Below are 16,494 nucleotides of genomic sequence, written 5' to 3' on the forward strand. Positions count from 1 at the left end.
TTTATTTTTTATTTTATTTTATTTTAGCTTTATTTCAAATACTGAAAACATAACATTATTTTATTTTTTATTTTAATAATGGTTTAATTTTAATACTTGATTTAATACTTGTTTTTTTTGTTAAAGTTTTCATCTAATATTTATGTTTTATTTGATTTTATTTTAGCTTTATTTCAAATACCGAAAATGTAACATTATTTAATTTTTTATTTTAATAATGGTTTAATAATGGTTTAAATTTAATACTTGATTTAATACTTTTTTTTCATCTAATCTTTATATTTTATTTCATTCTAGTTTTACTTCAGTTACTAAAAATGTTTTTAATAGTGTTAGTTTTAGTGTTCATATTTAAACTTGAGGTTAAGTTTTTAAAATTAATTTGTTTAATCTAAAATTTATATTTTATGTTTCAGCTTTATTTCAATTACTGAAAACATTTTTTAATAGTGTTAGCTTTAGTTACTGGTTAACAGCAGCAACACTGATTCAATGCTGATTTGATATTGCATTAGTTGTTTCATCTGTGAAGTTTTAATGTCGTCTAGATAAACAGCTCACTGTTACTGATTACCTCAGCACAGATGGGTTCTGCCAGTCGACCGGATGTTTGTCCTCTATCTTCCAGTTTAAAGGTACTATGAAAAAAGTAGCAGAAGATCTGAAGTGACTGCCTGAGAAAAGATCTGACCATTAGTTAACACAGTGAAAGCTTACCAAGACCTGCTGGAGAGTGGCGACACACAACACACAACTCAATCCACCCGACACACACTCAGGAAGAAAAAAAAAACAAAAAAGATGAAGCTAAGAAGAACACTGCAAATGTGCATGATGTTTATATGTGTGACACCCTTCTCATATCAAAAAAAAAACAAAAAAATTAGACAAAACCCCCCCTAAAACCACCATAAGAAGATAACACAAAATCATAAGAAGAACTTTTGGCCACACATGAACTGAACAGAAAATCTCTTGCAATCCACGATGAAACCATATCACTTATTTAGTGTTTTGTTGTCTTTGCATTGCAAGATTTTTATTTCTTTCTTTAATTTAATTTAATTTAATTTAATTTAATTTAATTTAATTTAATTTAATTTAATATAATATAATAAAATAAAATAAAATTAAAAAACTACATAATAATTTATTTTTTTTATCATGTTTATTTTAAAAAATCAATATTGTTTCAAAGCAGCATTTCATAAAATGCATGTTTTAAATATTACAACCAAGAAATTATTTTCAGTATTATTATAAATAATACTAAGATTGAATGCATCTTTAATAAACAAACTATTATTTTGAATAAATAATAAGTTGATTTATTAATAAACTAACAATTATAATATCTATTAATATACTGAATTAGCTTGGTTAAACATCTTACAATTAATTTATTTAATTAAATTAATTTATTTTGCATCAATTTTTTTTATCCCCATGCATGGTGAGTGTACTGTTATTTTAGTATTATTTAATTCAGTTAAATTTAATGCATTTTTTTTTGCATAGACCTTTTAACAATACATATCATTTCAAAGCAATGATTTTATGATTGCATTATTTATAAATATTCTGAATTAGCTTTTATCTCAATTAAACATTCTTAAATGTGCTTTTGCCACATTTGAACAGAGAAGAAAATGACTTGAAATCCATGAAACATTGATTTTAATACAAAATATTTTTAACCCCATGCAAAGGAGTTCTTTGGTGTTTTGCTGTAGCTGCATTGCATGATGTGTATTGATTGTTTTCTATCTGTTATATATAGTTGTGTCTGTACCTGTGCGGTGGCTGCGTTAGACGGCAGCGCCGGAGGAACCTGTGCTTTCTCTTTAGGGTTCGGCGACTGACGCTTTCTGACGATGTACTCGTAAGTGCTGATGCCCTGAGACACTGAGACACGACACAGAGTGAACACAAGCTGTTATCTGCCTCTAAAAGTGGCTAACGCTGGGCTCAGACTCACGCAAGTAAATGTGGAAGCACAGTAAGTGGCAGAGCAGTAAGAGAGCAGCCAGAGCCAGCAGCACGGTGATGAAGGCCAGCGCCAGAAGACCAACAGAGTCAGTCTCTAAAGGAGCCGCCGGCAGGAAAACCAGGACAGTACCATTGCCTTTCACAGCTGCCAGAGAAATTACAAACCAGAACATGAGAAATTAGAGCTATGCACTGCAAAAACATCTGTTACTTACTTAGTATTTGTCTCTTGTTTTCCTGTACAAGTATCTAAACATTCTTCGGTCAGGATACATTCACTTAAAAAAAACATAACTTAAGATATTTTTTAAATATGCATTAAAATTAAGTGTGTTTATGCTTATATATATATATATATATATATATATATAAGCATAAACACACTTAATTTTGATATATATATATCTCCCAATGGGCTAAAATAAATGTAAAAATACAGCTAAATAGAAATATTTAAAAAACCTAACAAAAATGACAGAAGCCGATAATGAAATTGATAAAACTTGTTGCTTAAACAAATTAAAATTAAAACTGAAAATAAAAATAAATAAATGAAAATTCTAAATATTAATAATTACTACAGTAGTATATAAATAATACTAAAATTACACTTTAATGATGAAAATTAAACTTTTGTATTAACTGGGTGAAAAAAATAAAAAATTGTGTAATTAAAAAAAGTTTAAAAAAAAAGTTTAAAAAAGTTTAAAAAGTATTAAAAGTTACTAGAACTAAAATAAATAAAAAATAAATCTGATAAGAAATATTTAAAAAATGAATTTTTTGGAATCGAAAAATGAAATGAAAGAAATAAGCATATAACAAACATTTTCAGTTAACAAAACTTTAAAGGAATTAAACATGAAGGCTAATTAATAGTTATAAAAAAAAACAAAAATAAAAAAATAAATAAAAAATAAAATAAAAATGACAAAAAAAACTTTTAAAACAAATGAATTTGAATATATAAATATTAAAGCTAATTCAAAATTAAATTGAATATATAAATATTAAAGCTAATTCAAAATATTAATAAATACTATAATAATATAAATAATACTAAAATAACATTGAAATGTAATGAATATAAGATTCTTGTTTTCTGAACAGTGTTTTAAAATTAAGCAAAACAAGAAATAAGTGTCTGCCAATGGGGTAAGAAAAATAAACTCAAACCAATGTTTTAAGCATTTTTTTTAAATTTCATTTGTATATTATTTTTTTTTTTAACATTATTTATTTAGAAAACAAGAGTATCAATATCATCCGAATTAGTCATCTCCCAGCGAGAATATGATAAGTTAAAGAATGTTTAGATATTCGTCATCGGGACTGGAAAACAAGTCATTTTTTGCAGCATAGAAAATGAGAAGTTACATTTCTAAGGTTTTTGAGAGAGGTCTCATCTGCGTTATCAAGGCTCTTCTGATTTAATCAAAAATACAGTAAAATTGTGAAATATTATTATAATTTAAAAAGCTGTTTTCTATGTGAATATATATTAAACTGTAATTTATTTCTGTGATGTGCAGCTGTATTTTCAAGCATCATTACTCCAGTCTTCAGTGTCACATGATCTTCAGAAATCATTCTAATATGATGATTTGCCTGCTCAAGAAACATTTCTGATTATTATCAATGTTGAAAAACAGTCGTGCTTTGCACCAATATTTTTGTGAAACTGTGATGCATTTCAATTTTTCAGGATCCAGCAGATGGAACAGAAAGTTCAAAAGAACAGCATTTATTTGAAATATAAATCTTTTCCAACATTATAAATGTCTTTACTGCCACTTTTGATCAATTTAAGGCGTCCTTGATGAACACAAATATTAATTTCATTGCTGATGAGTTGTAATTGAGTCCAGACTCGGAAACTGGTCTTACTCTGAAAACTGTGGCGCGGTGCGCAGGACAGAAGGGGTTCACATAGTGCTCGATGAAGAACAAACAAGACAACAAGAACGAGGAGGATCATCCCAATGACAGCAGACGAGATGCTTATGAAAAAGAAACCTGGGAAAAACCAATGATTCCACGCGGCAGGTAGCACTGCCAAACATCTCTAAACGAAACAAAACACACGCAAATGCTGCTTCTACATCTGGTGTTATCAGGTTGTCACTTCTGAACTCACCAGTAGTCCTTTCCTCCACACAGTTATTCAGCCATTTGCAGTGATGGTCGAAGTCTGCGATGCATTTGTTGCAGGTGCTGCAGTGTTTGGCTTTAGGTCCGCTGCGAACAGAGAAGATGATTATTCACTGAAGCAAACCAATTAGGATGTTTGTCTGGACAAAAAGACACATCTAGATAAGAGCTGGGTGTGCCATTCAAAATGCACTGAGAATTTAAAAATTCTTACATTTGAAATTGTGGGAGACAGAAAACAGGAAGCTGAATTTAAGAAAAATAAAATTAAAACGGCACATTGTTTTTGTTAATTAAAATAAAGCTGAACTATAAGTAAAAATATACAATAAATATAGGATGAAAATGCTTTAAAAACCTAAGAAACTCACTGTAATAAATATTTAAGTTGACTTATTAAAATAACTAAAATGAGATAAAACTAAAGCTAAATAGAAATGAGGGAAAAAGCCAATGATAAAATTGCTTAAAACAAATTAAAATTAAAAATAAAAAATAAATAATGGAAATTCTAAAAATTAATAATTACTACAATTAGTATATAAATAATACTAAAATTTTTACCACTGAAATTAAATTAAACTTGAAAAAAATTAAATGTAAATTAAAAAAAAAAAAAAATTTAAAAGTTTAAAATCAAAGTAATAAAATAAACTAGAACTAAAAAAAAATACAAATAAATGCCTTTTTAGAAAAATTTAAAAGCATATTAAAAAATTGCTAAAAATTTAAAAGTTTGAAGGGATAACACTGAAATATGCTGTAAGTGTATATAATAAAAAAAAAAAAATAAAAGCTAATTCAAAATATTTATAAATACTACAATAACATCAATAATACTAAAATAACACTGAAATATGCTGTAAGTGTATATAATACAATACAATACAATATAACATAATATAATCCAGTAACATATAATATAATATAATATAATATAAATAATTATAATATAATAATAATATAAGTAATGATAATTTATATATAATATAATATAATCCAAAGACACTATAATTATACTAATAATTATGAAACAGAATAAAAAAAAAGTCACTAAAACAAACACAAGGCAGAATCATTTGGCCAACTAGAAACACCTCTAGCAACGACTTGCAATGACTTTATATTATATTAATTATATTATATTATATTATATTATAATTATATTATATTATATTATATTATATTATATTATATTTAAAAATAAGGGTGGCAAAATATCTAGAAATGCCATCTCACTAACCAACACAGAACCCTTTCATTAACTAAAAGGAAGCAGGAAGCAAATTTGAATTCTAATGTTTCTTCAGCTATGATCTTTTTCCCCTGTAGTGTACATACACGTCCACCTCACACAGCGTGCAGTGCAGATTGTGGATGACGTGCTGGTGTTTGGTGTTGTTCAAAACAACAGGCACGGGGCTGGAGTAATCCTTCTCCCTCCGAACGCTCAGATCCGCAGGGTCGATGGTCACCGCCGCCACGTGAGTCACCAGATGAAGAGCAAACGCCGCGCCGATCAACTACACAGCAAGTGTGAAGGTACAACAACAGTGTCAGCTCGTCTTTCTGACTACTTCCTCCAGTTATCTGCATGAACACACGCTGCTGCTGACGTCAGCCTGTGATTGAGCTCACGCTGCTGTCTGTGTGATGCCGTGACACTGAGTCTTTTTTACTGATTCATTTGAAAATAAGAGTCATTTGTTCATCAGTTGGACAAACCGGTCGTTCTTTATAGTTATTTATATTCTATTATAAACTTTGCAAAAATAACACGCTTTATGCTTAGCATAATTGGATTTTAATCGGCAGACCTAAATGAAAAACTAAACTAATAAAATTAACATGAAAAAAAAAACGCTATATTATAAGATATATTAGATATATAATTATAACATTATATATATATAATTGGATTTTTAAGGCAGAACTGAATGTAAACTTACACTAAAATTAAACTGAAAACATGAAAATAAAAGCTAATTCAAAATTGTAAGTGTAGTTATTATATTATATATAAAAAATAAAATTATATAAAAATAATTATAAATAAAATAAAACTAAATAGAATTATAAAAAACAAATACAAATGACAAAAGCACATAACAAAATTACTAAAATATAAATAAAATATTATACATTATATTATATTATGTTATAAACAAAACAAAAAAAGAGTTAATTCAAACTATGTCAAAACAAAAAACACAAAAAAGTACAAAAATAATTTAAAAATCACTCAATATTCCCTAATTACAATGTGGAAGTGAAAAATTACACAATAATTACACACTTCTGCTGAGTATAACTGGACTTTTATGTCAGAACTGAACACTGAAATTAAACTGAAAACTAAAAAAGTATAAAAATAAAACTGTAATAAATATGACAGAAATATAGAAATAATTATAAAATAACAAGGAAATGGAAAGAAACTGATGTAAGTTATTATATTACACATATACAAATTAAATTATATTAAAAATTATAAATAAAATTAAATTAAATAGAATTATAAAAAACAAATAAAAATGACAAAAGCACATAACAAAATTGCTAAAATAAAAATATTATATATATTATATTATAAACAAAACAAAATAAAAGTTAATTCAAACTATTAATAAATTCTACAATAGTTTATAAATAATTCTAGTTTCCCTCGTTATTTTGGAAGTGCATTGTGATGCAAAAATTACACTCTTCACCTAATTATAACTGAAAGAACAAAATCAAAAAAAAATTATAATCTAATATAATCTAATTTTAACCAATTTTAACCAATACAAATTTTACAAATCTTGTCTAGTTAAAATTTGACCAAAAAGAAGTTGAAATTGATTGAATTAATTTAATGAGTTAAAGTAATGGAAAAATATATGTTGCTGTGACTTACTCATCATATGATTTTATTTTTTTTTTTTCATAAAATGTTTGTGTTTTTGTGGATTATTTGTAAAGGATACGGCGTATGCTGCAAAGCTCCACGGCGCCGGCAGAAGAGGAAGGTAGACGCCGAAGCCGACGACGGCCATGAAGCTGTAGACGAGCCACGCGACGAGCTGGAAGCCGTGCAGAGGCAGAGACCAGCCGTTGATCCTGGAGTGAAGCGGCGGAGAGAACAGCTCATTTCTGCTGTCTGCGCTCTGCGGAGCTGTCTGTCTGCGGTGACGGCCGAAGCAGTTCAGCTGCAAACACACACAAACACTCCTCATGAACACAGCTCGAGCTCTTCTGTAAGCATGCTGAAGCATTGTGCTCTGAGTCTCTTCAAGCAGAACAATGAAACATTTTAAGCTACTGTCTGTCAGTATTGACCTTGAGTTAGTTTCTTTCCAAAATCCCCAACCTGTGACCCGAATCTAACGCAGCTCCTAAAGCAGCTCCCAACCTGAAAACATCTGACCCGAATCTAAACGCAGCTCTAAACACTGATCTATCTAAAATCTATCATCTGTATGTGTCTGTCGGGATCTATCACTGTGACTGCACTAGGTTCAGTTATCTATCTATCTATCCATATCTATCTATCTATCTATCTATCTATCTATAGATCTATCTATCTGTCTGTCTGTTCTGTTCTGTCTGTAGGTCGGTCATCTGTCTATCTATCTATCTATATATCTCATCTTCATATCTATCTATCTATCTATCCTTCGATCGTATGTCTATCTATCCATCTTTCCGTCTATAGCCATGTCAATCCATCCATCCATCCATCCATCCATCCCATCCATCATATCTCATATATCTATCTATCTATCTATCTATCCTATCGATCTTTCTATCTATTCAATCTATCTATCTATCTATCTACTATCCATCTGTCCATCTCGTCATCCATTCCATCTATCTATCTATCTATCTATCTATCTATCTATCTATCTACATCCCGTATCCATCCATCCAAGCTACCTATCCATCCATCCATCATCCATACATCATCCATCCATCAGACCATCCATCTAATCATCTCTATCTATGCTATCTATATCTATCATCTATCTATCTGTCTGTCTGTCTGTCTGTCTAATGTCTGTCTGTCTATCTATCTATCTATCTATCTATCTATCCTATCCTTCGATCGTTTATATCTATAATCCATCTCCACCATCCGTCTATCCATTATCTATCTATCTATCTATCTATTATCTATCTATCTATATATCTATATATCTATCGATCTGTCTATCTATGTTCTATCGATCGTTATTATCTATCTATCCATCCTTCCGTTATCTATATCGATCTATCTATCTATCTACTATCTATCTATCTATCTATCTATCTTCTATCTATATCTATCTATCTCTCCGATCGTTCTATCTGACGTTATATCCATCTTCCCATCTATCTATATACTATCCATCAATCCATCCTTATCTTTCTAATATATATATCTATCCTATATATATCCTTATCTATCTATCTATCTATCTATCTATCTATCATCATCTATCTATTATCTATTCTGTCTATCAATTCTTCCGTCTATCCATCCATCCATCCATCATTATATCTACTCTATCTATTCACTATCTAATCTATCTATCTATCTATATATCTATCTATCAATCTAATCTCATCCAATCCATCCATCTATCTATACTATCTATCTATCTATCTATCTATCTATCTGCATCATCGATCTATCTATCTGTCTTATCTGCCTATCCATATATCTATCTGTCCATGGCTCTCGTCTGTCTATCTATCTATCCTATCTATCGTTTATCTATCTATCTATCTATCTTCATATATCTATCCCATCAGCATCTATCTATCTATCTATCTATCTATCTAGTCCTCTCGATCGTTTATCTAACGCTTATCTATCCTTCCTACCATTCCGGTTCTATCTATCTATATATCTGTTATCTGTCTGTCTGTCGGTCTATCTATCTATCTATCTATCTATCTATCTATCCTTCGATCGTTCTATCTATCCATCTTCCTTCTCTATCCATCTCCATCTATCCATCCATATCCATCCATCTATTATCCATCCATCCATCTATCCTTCTATAATCGATATATTATCTATCTATCTATCTATCTATCTATCTGTCTCTCTATCTTCCGTCTATATATATAGTCCATCCATCCATCCATCTATCTATCTATCTATCTATCTATCTATCCACCTATCCCATCTATCTATCTATCTATTCTATCTATCTATCTATCTTCTACTATCTATCTTCGATCATCTATATATCCATTTCTCCGTAAGCTAATTCCATCCATCTATCTATCCATTCTATCTATCTATCTATCCATATCCCTCTATCTATCTATCTACGTTGTAACTGTCTATCCTATCTATCTTATCTATCTCTATCTATCTATCTATCTATCTATTATCTATCGATCTATTGTATCTATCATCTTCCGTCTATATACCTATCATCAATCCACCATCGATCTATCTATCTATCTATCCTATCGATCTTTATCTATCATGTCCATCCAATCCATCTGATCTATCCATCAATCCATGCTATCATATCATATCTATCCATTCGATCTATACGTTCTATCTGTCTATAGCTTCTATCATTCGATCCATCTATCTATCTATCTATCTATCTATCTATCTATCTATCCTTCAATCGTTCTATCTATCCATCTTCCGTCTATCCATCCATCCATCCATCTATCTACCTATCCATCCATCTATCTATCTATCTATCTATCTATCCTTCGATCGTTCTATCTATCCATCTTCCGTCTATCCATCCATCCATCCATCCATCTATCTACCTATCCATCCATCCATCTATCACTACCTATCCATCCATCCATCCATCCATCCTCCATCAACCATCTATTGATCTATCGGGACGAGCCATTTATCTACGACAGCTATATTCTTCGACGAACATGTGGGCGTGGTCTATCCATCAGGCCTCGCGGACCTTTTTTATTACCTAATTAGGAAAAAACCACACACACAAAGGGGCAATCAAATAAATCCATCGTGTCCAAAAGGGGAAGTAGGTGTCCATCAACAACAGGGCCAATCCATCCATCGGTGTTCCCTCGTCGTGCTGCGGGGTTCGTGGGGGTCTGGCAGTGTTCATGGAGGAAGGGTCCAGGTAAGGGGCGGAGTCCGGCGGCCGCCACGCGCTCCTCCTCTTCGGTCCGGGGCGCGAGGGGCGGCGGCTTCTTCTAGCGGCTTCATCCTCCTCGCTGGCCGCGGCGCTTGCAGGGGATGGACGGCCCGGCATCCTGGCCCGACGGCCGTGTAGACGGGTGCGGTTCTCGACCGGACGCGGGTCCGGCAGCTCACGTCTCTGGTGGCGCGGGAGTCCCTCAACGCACCCTTCCTGGACCCACGAGGACAACCAGTGTGCATGCACGGGGAAGAGACCGGTCTCCCGAGGAGAGGCGCGTTGGGCTTTTAAACAGCGGCGGTGATGAGGCTTCCATTTCCTTCAGGTGTGCCCCATCACACCGCCAGCCCTGACTCGTCCAGCGCCCCTCCTCTCTCCCACACCCACTCCTATCGGGAGCCTGGTGAAGGGCGGCGATTTAGGACGGGGTGCCGGTGATTATCAGGGAGGAGGCAGCTGACTCGTCACACTATCTATCTATCTATCTATCTATCTATCCATCTATCTATCTATCTAGAAACCACTAAGCACTATCTATCTATCTATCTATCTATCTATCTATCTATTGCCTAGCAACACTAAAACACATTAGCAACTGCCTAGAAACCACTAAGCAACACCCTAGCAACCACCTTACCAACCAATCAGCATCACTCAGCCAACAAGAACTCCTTAGCAACGACTTGCAACAACTTTATATTAATTATATTATATTATATAGCCTACTGAAAACTGAAAATATAAAAATAAATGCTACTTCAAAATATTAATAAATATTAGAATGGTACATAAATAATATTAAAATAACATTAAAAATAATAAAACGGTGTAGTTTGTATTATATTATATTATAATATATTTAGTTTATATTTAAAAGTAACGGTGGTAATATATCTAAAAATGCCATCCACTAACCAGCATAGAAAAAGTCACGAAAACACATTAGTAACTGCCTAGCAACCCTTTAGAACACCTTAGAAACTCCTTAGCAACACCCTAGCAACAACTTTATCAACGAGGCAGCATCACTCGGCTGACAAGAACAACTTAGCAACGACAGCAAGTGCTGTTATATTTAACTAAGCTGAAATAAAGTTGGAATAAAATAAAAATACTAGATCAAAAACTCAAACTCAAACTCAAAAACAAAACAAAATATGAAAATGGGAAATTTTGCCTTGACAACAAACGTTGCTTTTAAGCTTTGTATAAATATACAGAATATTACAGCACATAACAAAATTACTTAAACCTAAACTAATATTATAAACATAAAAAATTAAAGCTAATTCCAAATATAAATCTACCATAATATTAAAATAATACTTAAATAAAGCACTAGGCTAAATAAACCCCTAAATAATCCTCAGATTGTCCTTGTTCTGCTAAAATAGACCCTTGCGTCTTCCAGCTTCCGAATGAATCATTTTGTACCTCACAGCTGCAGAATTCAGACAAACCAGAATACAAAATATTCCCACACATCAGTGGTTTGTCTGTCTACAGCACAAGGTGGAGTCCTGCTGAGCTTGTCCTGTTCAACATGAACTGAAAGATTGTGTTGTCAAGCAGATGTCATCAGAAATGCAACCTGAAGCAGCTCTGAGGGACTCAAACATGAGTGAAAACAGTCTAATAATGAGTAACTCACACAAAACCAATGCACCAGGAACTCTTCTGTTATGCATAACCATGTAAAGTACCTTTACACACAGAATAAACACGCTGCTTCTTTGTTTAACTTTTAATAACACAATAGAGCAGAGCAATTCATATTTAAAACAACTATTTAGTGATTAAGAAAATATAATACAATAGAAAAATATATGTATTTTGCATACAAGCATGAATTAAAAGCCACTTGCATTCGTCATTGAACAGCTTCCAGCAGTTTTCTCTGGAAAAACATCTGTTGTTGATCATTTGGATCTCTTGGATACAGTTTGCTGATCCATTGATTTCTTCATCATCTTCTTCACAGTCCACTGTACAGCACAAGACTCGTTTTCAAAGACATAATCCAGTCTGAAGGTGTTTAATATCCTATTTTAACGCTATAATATCTAATGCACTATATCAAATCCTTCAAATGTTCATTAATCGTCAGTTAATAGGATAAAATATCTTCCCACGCGAGCGGCGGTGCGCCTCTTAGTTCAGGCGAATAAAATATGAACCACTAGAGCGAGAGCCTAACTGTTGAATATTAATTAGGTCATGCCTACGTCACGCACCGGAGCCTTCTAATGGCGAGCGGCAGCTCATGAATATTAATAGCTCACGCTGCACTTCGCTTGGTTACAGCTCATGATTATTAAACGAAATAAATTTGCTAGAAATCTGAACGCGCTTTTCTCAGACTTCATTTAACCTTTAACAATTTAAACGCATATAAACAACAACTTAACACCGAATAGTTAAAGTGGAATTACAACTTTTGAAAATGTGAACCATTGTGTGACTGTAATTCGATACGGAAACAACGTGATTGCAGTAAAACTACAGAACATGGAAGTTCTCAGTGCTGGGAGATCTTAACTGTTACCTAGTGACCACTAGGACATGCAAAGCCGAATGCAAATGAGAGCTCTCTATGAATGCACGCGAGAGTTCAGCACATTTTAGAGTTTTACACTGCAGCTCCTTTCTTCTTTTTGAAATCCTTCTTTCAACACACAACAAACAAAAATCCGAATACTACTCACCAAAATTCTACTTTATAACCCCTTTCTTAATACCTATAATCCATTTTTAAAAAACTAATAGTGTATGAAAAATAAACTCAAAATCAAATAAAAATAAAAAATAAAATCACAATAGAAATCCTTTTTTGAATACCTATTGTGTATGAAAAATAAACTCACAATAAAGTAAACATTGTGAATCGCGTCACTCCTGCATTAAGTAATGACGTTAATTCTGTATGCAAAGTTGAGTGATACTGTACATTTCAATGTTTTATTTTAAAAGGCATTTAGTTTGCGATTCTGTCGCCTTCTTGTGCTGCGTGTAAAATGACTCCTGAAACAAAACCATCTAAGAACCACATTAATATTCGGACAAAAGGGTTTTTGGAGATGTGAAGTTCTACTTCCCAATATTCACGAGGTAAAAAAAGAGAAGCAACGTGAGCTTAATGCACCACTACTGCAAAAAAACAAAACAAAAAAGCTTTTAACAAACATATAAAAAGGAAATCAGACACAGAGCTTTTATTTAAAAACAAGCAGGTGATGCTTCAGTGATAGTGAGACTGAGAGTCCCATCAGCTGTTTGTGGTGGATCCGGGACTCTGGAGACTGTAGGAACTCGTAGGGGTCCTCCACCCATCTCTGTCCTGATCTCCAAGATGAGGTGAACAAACAAATGAAGTTCATATCAGAACATTAAGATTTCTGTAAACCCTGTAAAGCTACTGTATCATGCAGCCTCTAAATGATCAAACTCTGCTTCGCACACAATCTCCTCATGTCTTCCGTCTCTGATTGATAGAGTTTTTATCAAGTCAAAGCTCTTTTAGTGTAATTGTACAAGCGTCCAGCTTCAGCAGCAGCTTCACATGTTAAATCTTGAGTGATTTTGATCAAGTAAAGGTCAGAATAACTGCAGTAATATCTCCAGATGAACTCTTACTGGACTGAAGCAGCTCAGCTTTACTTGATTCTCCATCAATCATGTTTTTAGAGTCTCAAATCTGATCATCAGGATCTTTTGAGGAGCGTTTGTTTCCAGAAGCTTTACTTTCACCTGTTCCTCAGCGGAGGAATGATCTTCACAAGCCTCCAGAACATCTCACATCTTCTGAGGAGCCTTTATTTCTTCATCTCTCAATCACTGCATTATATGTTTGGATCATTTACATCTCATCTCATTACTGGAGATATAGAACCACGAATCATATTTAGATCATTTTATGTAAAAATCTGCTCTATTGTAATAAAGATCTCTTTTATCAATATTTCAGACTATATGAACCAATAAAAACACATACAAATCAATAAACATTAATTACAAAAACCATATATAAAGCAGTAGACATTGATGATCATACCTTCTTCTTCAGGATCTTGATTTACAATAGTGTAGTTGAGGGAGCCTTCAGAGTCCTTTTTAAGATACCCGATCTATGCAAAGCAAAGAAAATGTTTTAAATGATTAGAAAAAAAATAATAATAATATATATGTGTATATATATATATATATAGGTAAATTTGGAAAAAAAACAAAAAAAAATAAAAAAAAAAATTCAATATATATATATATATATAGGTAAATTTGGAAAATGAAGAAGAAATATTGAAGATTCAGCACTTTTAATATTTCTAAATGACAAAAGGGCATTAATTATTCAATGCAATATTATCTTAAAATATATTATTATTAATCTTAATATATTTAATAGACTTTTTCATCACTTTTAAAGATTTTATTATATGTTAATAAATTTTCCAGGCTTTGCAATCACAATTTTTTAAATTCCGTGATTTTTCCGATGGTGACAGATGATCTTGCTTCTTTTCATGAAACAAAAGATGCATCCTCGAATCATGTTGACTTTCGTCCTGAATTTATCATTTGCGATGAAAAGCGTTGTATTTAATCAGACAAAAGCACACAAACGAGGAGCAGTCTCAGACGTTATTTCAAGTAAAGCTCATTTTGACCCAAGTCAAACTGAAATTTTCAAACACAATAGGAGTTAATAACTTCTCATATTTGATATTTTTTAATATCTGACAAGCTACAATAGATCTTTTCTGCTTGTGCATGTCACATTCGATTTTTTGGCAAATTGCATGACTCAAAAGAGTAAAACTTGAATGTCAAGGTTGCACCTTAGAGCTTGGCATGAAGATAGGAGACGAGGAACGTCCAACACAGGATGGATTGAAATCAAGAAAGAGACCGGATGGTGGAAACACTCGTCTCTGTGCACTCGAGCCACACAAACTGCTCAAAACGAACCTAATCTCACTAATGCAATTAGATTACAGTGAGGTGACTGAAGTCTGGGAGTTCTGTCCCATCTAATACCAAAAATGAAATGTTTAATAAAATTAAGAAAATTTACGATTCTGCTCTTTTACTATTTCTAAGACACAAATTGCAACATCTATTCAATTAAGTGTTATCTTAAATTATATTTTGATTTACATAATATACTATATTAATATGCATACATATATTATCACGTTTTTGCAATAGTTATTATAATATAGTATATATTACACACTAATTTTAATATACTTAAAATAGACTTTTCCATCACTTTTTAAGATTTTATTTATTTTTATGATTTTTTAAAATTAATTTTTAATTTTGTCCATGAAATTTTAAAATTCCCTAACATTTCCGACAATGGGAATCCTGATTTTTTTGCTTCCATTTATGAACCATAAATGCTCTTTGGAACGTTCCCAGATCAATTATCCTGATCATATAATTTAATGAAAAATATTGTATTTAATTAAAAAAATAATAATAATAAAATCACACAAAAAGGGAGAAGCATTTTCACTAGTTTTATTATAGTTTTTGTTAATATTTTGAATTATATTTTATTTTATACTTTCTGTTTTCACTTTGATTTTAGTAAAAGTTTAGCGATTTTTATTTTTCTGAACAATTCTTTTATTCATTTGTATTTATTAGATTTATTTTTTTTAAGCTTTTTTAAGTACTTCAAGTTGAGTATTTTCAACTAAACAAAAATAAAATAAGTTCAAGTTTATATATATATATATATATATATATATATATATATATATATATATATATATATATTATATATATATATATATATATATATATATATATATATTCTATTTTATTAAAGTCAAAATTTCTATTGTTTCAAGCAACAAATATGTTTTTCAGATTATTATAACCATACGTATCCAAATCAAATGGGAATGACGGCATGGATGAACTGGAGGATGACAAAAAATAACCAAAGTGCATTAAAAATGTTACTTTGCTCATCATTTTGAATCCTGTGTGGAGAAGCTTCTTCACAGCTTTGTAGTAAACCGTCTCGGGTCAGTTATAAACCATGGCGTTGTCACACATCAGAAACAAAACAGTTACACTTTTAATGTATCGAAAATGTATCAGTAGTTAACAAAGAATCTGAGAATGAAGATAAATGGAGGTAAAACCGCAGGACACTTGCATGCCTTGAATTCTGTGATAGTTTTGTATTCGTTTGCATCGGTTTTGTCCGTCATTGTGCTGA

General features: G+C 31.8%; 1 pseudogene; it reads right to left on the reverse strand.

Annotated features, from left to right (window-relative positions):
- The window catches only part of LOC109060346, a 14,514-nt pseudogene extending 2,091 nt beyond the window's left edge, over positions 1-12,423 (reverse strand).
- Between the last annotated feature and the right edge of the window lie 4,071 nt (positions 12,424-16,494).

Source organism: Cyprinus carpio, chromosome A16 (assembly GCF_018340385.1).
Source record: "Cyprinus carpio isolate SPL01 chromosome A16, ASM1834038v1, whole genome shotgun sequence".
Classification (NCBI taxonomy): domain Eukaryota; kingdom Metazoa; phylum Chordata; class Actinopteri; order Cypriniformes; family Cyprinidae; genus Cyprinus; species Cyprinus carpio.